Source organism: Palaemon carinicauda, chromosome 44 (assembly GCF_036898095.1).
Source record: "Palaemon carinicauda isolate YSFRI2023 chromosome 44, ASM3689809v2, whole genome shotgun sequence".
Taxonomy (NCBI): Eukaryota; Metazoa; Arthropoda; class Malacostraca; order Decapoda; family Palaemonidae; genus Palaemon; species Palaemon carinicauda.
Window position 1 is genome coordinate 30,599,096 of NC_090768.1, and position 7,143 is coordinate 30,606,238.

Genomic DNA, 7,143 nt, shown 5'->3' on the forward strand with positions numbered 1-7,143 from the left:
GTAACGCGGAAAGGGTAACTGGTTACTCTCCCCCCAAGTTCTTTTTACCTACGATAGAGGGCTATGACAGTTGGCTTCACCGTCTCCCATAAGCATTGACTACCTGCGCCACCTCCACTTATTTAACCTCCTTGTAATAAACCTCTTAATTTGTTTATTTTATTTTGTAAGATATTTCTCTATAATTTTCCCTATTGCATTATTTAATTAGGATATATAATGTGTTTGTTTAGGTTTTTGTAACTGATACTTATTTTCCAAGAGCTTGACAGTTTTGACTTAACGAGAGAGTAAAGTTTTGTTTGGATCTAGTTTCCTTTCCTTGTATAGTCTTTTTGTCTTTGTTCGCTCACCCATTGCTCCTGTCTGAGTGGATCGAATATTGGTGTACCTCATAGTAATATCACCCAGTCATCATACATCACCTTCAGGTAATGGGAGTTAAAACCCACGTATTTTAAGTATTGCTGTGTGTTTTAGTGGGGTATCTTTACTCTTTAATGAGATTGTCAGTTGTCTGAATGTCCAAGCGTCGGCAGTTGTTTACCTTGTGTATCAGCTTTTGATATATTCCAGTGCGATTTTGTTGATTAGTAGAATGTTATTATTGTATATTAGGCTGATATCGGTAAAGTTGTATTGTATAAAGGGTGATATCTGTGTTAATATGCGAAATATGTTTATCAAACACACGTTTACTGGTATACTAGCTATAGCCTACCCTAGCCCTGAAGAAAAACATGACTGTAGGCTACATGGTATGTCTGGGAGGCATATCCTAATCATCTACTATATTTGTCTAGGACTCTTCGGATAACCTAGTTTAGGCTAGCTTTCTCAACATTTTTTTTTTCTTTTTTTAAGCAACACCCATTTTAGAGGGTTTGGGAAAACGAAGGGAGGTGGTACCTGTTAGTCTTATGTTTTTTTTTCTAACTTGTGTTCGTGGACATTTATCACGTATTTAGAAAATATATTCCATTTACTACGTAGCTTCATGATTTAAAAACGCTGGAAAGTGCTAAAATGATATTCTTGGTCTAATATAACGGATTTTGAGTGAAGCGAAAAATCTATTATTGGGTGAGATAGCCATGGCGTCCTGATGGAAGGTTCCTTTTTGGTAGCTTCCTTGGGTATATAACTACTAAATATTCCCAGAGAATTTAACCACAGGTTATCACAGAATTCTAACTTCTGGAGCGAGTATCCTAAAGGTTTCCCTTTAAGACATCGTATATCAACAGGGGACGCATGTATTAACGCGCCACATAGCTATCTACACCCCACATAGAGTTAACACTTCAATGTGTAGGGGCGGAGAATAGCTGGGGAGCCGTTCCACAGCTAATCTCGTTCGTGGCTACTTTTGGTACTCAAGACGTAAACAAACGGGCGCCATTGCTAAATGACGTCACGTCCGTCCTCATCCTGAAGCCAGTTGCTTGTCGATCACCATGATACAGCAGAGCAGGGTGGGACCTGAAAAACTGGACGAAGTAGCAGGGAGGGTCCATCAGGACGCCATGGCTATCTCACCCAAAAATTGATTTTTCGCTTCGCTCAAAATCCGTTTTTTGGGCTCAGGCCATGGCGTCCTGATGGAAGAATACCAGAGAATCAATGTATCGTGGTAGATTTTCCCCTTTTAGTGTAAGTGCCGAGGGCTTTGAACAGGTTAGCATAGTAATCTTAATAGAAGAACCGTAGGGAAGAGAACTTCCTGCCCCCCTGGCAGTGAAGTCCCCACGGGCCATGCCGAAGATCAAAGTGGTCATCGAAGGGCTACTCACCTTGCTGGGAGAACATGAAGAACTTGGAGACAAGACTGAATGGTTGGCATTCATATAGGAGCATTCTCAAGGGCAGACAAGTGGTGGTTAGGCACTGTATGTTAATAGAGAATCGTCTGGTCTCTAAGATATGAAGTAAGTAAGTATTCGTGTAGGAATATTACATTGCACAGGTGAGTATATAATAAGGGTTGAAACCTTAGTAATCTTCATCGAATATAAGAGGAAGGGGATAATAAAACTATGACAGCCGTGTATTTCATAGTATGAGTAGGAGCGAATTGAGACGCACAAGTAATAAAATAGAAATTTTATTTCACAATTGCAGAATATATTACAGTAATGAAATGCAATAAATATGTAAAAGTAATTTACAACAAATTATAATGTACATAGTAATGAAAGACTTGCTCTTGAATCTGAAAGAGAATTTCAAAATTATTATTAGGCACTTGGGAGCCACTAGGGCCGCTGTCCCTTTGAAGGTTCTCAGCTTGGAGAGGACTTTCAGCAGAAGGTTGGTGGGAGGGAACAGGTAGATCTTGGACCATCTGTTCCAGTCCAGTGACATGGCATCCACTGCTTCTGCCTTGGGGTCCTCGTACGGGGCCACATATCGAGGAAGTTGATTGTTGTCGCTCGTTGCGAAGAGATTGATCTGAAGTTCTGGGACTTGGTGAGAGATGAAGGAGAATGATCTTGCGTCTAGAGACCATTCCGACTCTATCGGGCTTGTCCGGGATAGAGCGTCCGCCGTCACGTTGCGGAATCCTTGTAGGTGAACTGCAGACAGGTGCCATTTCTTCTTCTCTGCCAGACGGAAGATTGTCAGAAGCACCTGATTTATCTGGGGCGATCTTGAGCCTTGGCGATTGAGACATCGAACTACCACCGAGTTGTCTAGGGTTAGACGAATATGGATCGAGGGAGGCGGGGAGAGTTTCTTCAGCGTTAGAAGGACCGCCATGGCCTCCAAGATGTTGTGAAACATCTTGAATAGGGGAGACCATGTGCCTTGAGCCTGTTTTTGGTGGGAGTGACCTCCCCAACCCTCCAGCGAAGCGTCCATGTGGATGTTGAGTGATGGAGGTGGGTGTTGAAGAGGGATGGACCTTTTCAGGGCCTTTGCTTCCGACCACGGCTTGAGGAGCAGCCGAAGTCTGTTTGGGAGCCGTCTCTTGAGGTCTCTTCGAGCGATGGATGCAGAACGTCTCCAGACTCCCGCGGCATCCTTTAGCTGTGCACGGAGGCTGTGCACTGAGGCGAACTGTAGAGAGCCTAGAACTCGTTCCTGCTGACGTCTTGAGATCCGTTTGGATTTCAGCAGTCGCTTGACAGACCCTGCTATTTCCTTCCTTTTCTTCTGGGGGATGGAAAGGCGGTGTGACTGAAGGTTCCACTGGATTCCTAACCATTGGAACTTCTGAGCTGGAGAGAGGCAAGATTTCTTCGCGTTTATCTTGAATCCCAGGTGTTCTAGAAACTGGGTGACTTTGCTGCAGGATCTTAAACAATCCTCGGGCGATGGAGCCCAGACTAGCCAGTCGTCGAGGTAGGCCATCACCTGGACGTCTCGGAGGCGGAGCTGTTGTACTATGGCGTCCGCCAGCTTTGTGAAGATCCGAGGGGCCACGTTGAGGCCGAAGGGCATGGCCCTGAAGGCGTAGCTTTTCCTTTGGAGTCGAAATCCTAGGTAGGAGGAAGCGTGGTGGTTCAATGGAACGTGCCAGTAGGCATCCACCAGGTCTATGGAGACCGTGTAAGAACCTCGAGGCAGAAGGGTCCTTATCTGTTGAAGAGTCAGCCTCTTGAACTTGTTGTTCGCTATGAACTTGTTGAGGGGGGATAAGTCTAGAATGACTCTGAGCTTGTCGGAGTCCTTCTTGGGGACGCAAAACAGTCTCCCTTGGAACCTGGTTGACTTTAACCCTCCTTATCACCTTCTTGTTCAAGAGATCTAGGACATTCTTCCAGAAGGGGGATTGATTGTTGGAAGAATTGCTGGAAGGTTGGGGGTGGTTGAGTCCAACTCCAGCCTAGACCCTTCTTGACGATGCTGTGTGCCCAGGGATCGAAGGTCCAACGATCCTGGAATGGGCGGAGTCTTCCTCCCACCGGAAGCACTTCATTGCTTCTGGTGTCCCGAGGGTTTACTGCCTCGGCCGCTAGCTCCCCTTCCTCCTCTGCCTCTGGAGGGACGGCGAGATGCGTCTCTGCCTGCACCTCTGCTTGAGCCTCTACCTTTGGGACGAAAGGTAGTCGTCTGTTGCTCGAAGGCAGGGGTGAAAACCGGTGACTGGGACAAGACCGGTTGGGTGACCAGCTGAAAGGTCTGCTGTGGCTGAGCAGCCACTTGGGGAGTAGCGGGTCCCGGAAACTGCCGTCTCTGTTGACGTTGCTGGGGTTTTGGCTTGGAGGATTTCCTTTTAGGTTGAGGGCCGTCGTCCTGAGAGGATTTCCTCTTCTTCGACATGCCCCACTTGTGGAGAAGGTTCCTGTTCTCCGTGGCGGCCTTGTCGGTGATCTCTTTCACAAGATCAGAGGGAAAGAGGTGCTTACCCCAGATGTTGGAGGAAATCAGCCTCCGGGGTTCGTGTCTCACTGTGGCACTTGAGAACACAAATTCACGACAGGCTCTCCGAGCCTTCATGAAGCTGTACAAGTCCTTAACTACAGTCACCAGATGCGTTTTGGCGAGCACCATGTAGTGGTCGGGGACTCTAGTGTCACCGGCATTGACGTCAAGCTGTACCTGGAGGGACATGGATGCGGCGAGCCTTTCCTTCGTGTCTTGTTCCCGACGAAGGAGATGGTCATTAAGTTTCGGGAGGTCTTCGTTAAACTGACGTCCAGCAACATCAGGATCTAGTTTTCCCACCACGAAGGTATGCTGGATATCCTTCCAGTGTCGAACATCGGGTGGAGTAACCAAGGAGAAGGGTCTGCACTCCTCCAGGCAGGGCAAGGTTTCCCTTCTTCCACTGCCTTGTGTACCGCAGCGAAGGCCTTTTCCATGAAGGGGAGGATCGCATCATCAGGTGCGACGTAGGTAGGGTGCTTCTTGCTCAGCGCCGGAAGCTTTGAGCAGGTAAAACCCCTACTTTTAAAAGCGTTGGCCAGCATAGCCTGGGCCTTCGGGAGATCGAACACTATCACCTCCTTAGGTTCGGTCTCTTCTTTAGAGGCAGGTTCGGATCGAAGCCGGACGTAACAGTCCGGATAAGCCTCAAAACTCGGGAAGAACTCCACTTCTTCCAGGGCAACCGAGCCCACCTTCTCACTGACGAAGATCCTGCCCGTTGCGATAGGCATATGCTCAGCATACCTCCAGGGGTTGGCGTGCGAGCATGCCGGGAGGTCCTTAACCGAAATCCTTTTCGGCTCCTTGGGACTTCCCATGGTCCTGATGTATTCGTGTGTCTCACGGAGTTTCTTGTCCATAAGAGCTTCGAGCATACGGAACATCTCCTGGGCGCTGGTTGGGATGGGGTCCGGGGTGGCGGAGGTAGACGGGAGAGATACTTCCGTCGGTGTAGGAGTTGGGGCGGTGGTGGAAGGCGGAGCGACCTCTTGCTCCGACTCGGCGTATTCCACTCGGTCCTCCTCATAGCCCAATTCTTCGGCCATGAGGTTCCTCTCCGTTGTCTCCGACACCTCCGACATACGCTCCGCGTTGTCAGTATCCAGGCGACACTCGTGCATGGACCGGGCCATGACAACATCGGGTTCCACCGTGATCTGGGCGGTGGGGATCTGATCCTTGGGGACCACAGAGTCTGGGGATGCCTTTGGGAACAGTAAGGCCCTCAAGTCTTCAGTGGCAAGGTACGGTCCAGTGGCGTTCTTCTGGAAGCCACGCACCCATTTGCGTAGCTTCTCTCGAGAAGCGTCCCTAACCTCCGCTGAGGGAGGGTTATTGAACGCCTCGACCAGGCGTTCCTGGCAGACCGTACAGTTCTGCGGGTCCCAGAACTTCAGATCACCTCTCTTGTTGGCACAAGGGGCGTGAGTCCTACACGCCGTGTGCCCATAAAAGTGCGGGCGCTTCACTGCACAGAAGCCGTGGTTGCACTTCACGTGCTCCTCCTGTAAGAGAAAGAGAACATGAGTTTGGGGGAGTCATAAGAATGACTTCTATTCTAAAGTTAAATATTAAATGATTAATCTTTAACTTAATATTAAGTGGTATAAACAATGTGATGTTCAGAGAATGGGCGGAAAAGAAGGAGATAGACACATACTCCGTGTAACCCGCCCGGCTGGTTACCGTAACCTTATCCATAGGCAATTTGTTGTGACCGAGGGCACAGGACAGAATTCAACATAGAATGCCAGGAAGGCAGTGGGAATTGCCAAGGATATAAAACTGGGACTGAGGCCACTCAGACCCTAGAATTGGGAACGTAGAAGATCCCATAGGGTAACGGTTTCCGGCAACCAGCCGTGCTAAGATACACACAGCATGCTGGAAATCTGTGATATGCAAGAAGACAGCATGGTTACTAATAGAACGGTAAGATAATACCTATCTATTTATGTAATCAAACCATCTGGTTGCGATGTAGGGCTATCAGCATGAGATGATAGCTAGTAGAAGGGGTGCAAGTCGCTTTGACGCCTCCGGAAGGCTCCGGCAGACCGGCGGCAAGCCGGAGGCCGCTCCAGCAGAGTTTCTGGCATTAGGGAAGACAAATATATAAGTCAGGGGTAATACCAGGATGGCGGCCGCCGGCATAGCGGCGGGGAGCGGCGGCTCCGGCAGCCGAAGGTTGCCGGCTTGGTGACAGGGACAAGGATGGGTTATAGCAGAACCGGACTGCCGGCAGTGGATGCCGGCACTCCGGGGGCCGGACCGGACCGGTGGACGGACAACCGAAGCTATGAGGTAAGAGGGAAGGTCATCGGCTGGACGCCGACGGGAGGCGGCAGTCCCCCGGCACACGGAGGACTGACGGCCCAGAGGGCAAGGGATATGTCACCAAGGTGGGAGGTGGGTATCACCGACAGGGGAGGCGGCAAGGGACCGGCACCAGGATAGTGAAAGAGACAGAAGGAGGGATGTAGGGGTACGGCCACGGACCCCAAGACATCCCACCTGAGTGGGTGTACCCATGATAGAGGCTAGCCCTATCACCCAGAAGCAGGGGCCGCAGAGGACCAGGAGCCAGGGTAGCCCAAGGGAGGGCTAGGGAACACCCAAGAGGGGGGGAGAACCCCTGTGGACAAAACGCATCAAGTGGCTAACCCCATAAGACACTATGAAGGGTATATGTACCAGAGCGGACTGCACACAGGAGCTCAAGGTAGCCCTATCACTCCACCCTAAGGAGGAGTTGTAGGACAGGGGACA

General features: G+C 49.7%; 1 long non-coding RNA gene across 1 annotated transcript in view; it reads left to right on the forward strand.

Annotated features, from left to right (window-relative positions):
* The first annotated feature begins 327 nt into the window (after window positions 1–327).
* Window positions 328–7,143, forward strand: part of LOC137634257 (uncharacterized) — a 71,893-nt gene continuing 65,077 nt past the window's right edge. The window contains exon 1 of the long non-coding RNA XR_011042495.1: window positions 328–431. This is a non-coding gene — a long non-coding RNA (uncharacterized lncRNA). The remainder of the gene's footprint in view (window positions 432–7,143) is intronic.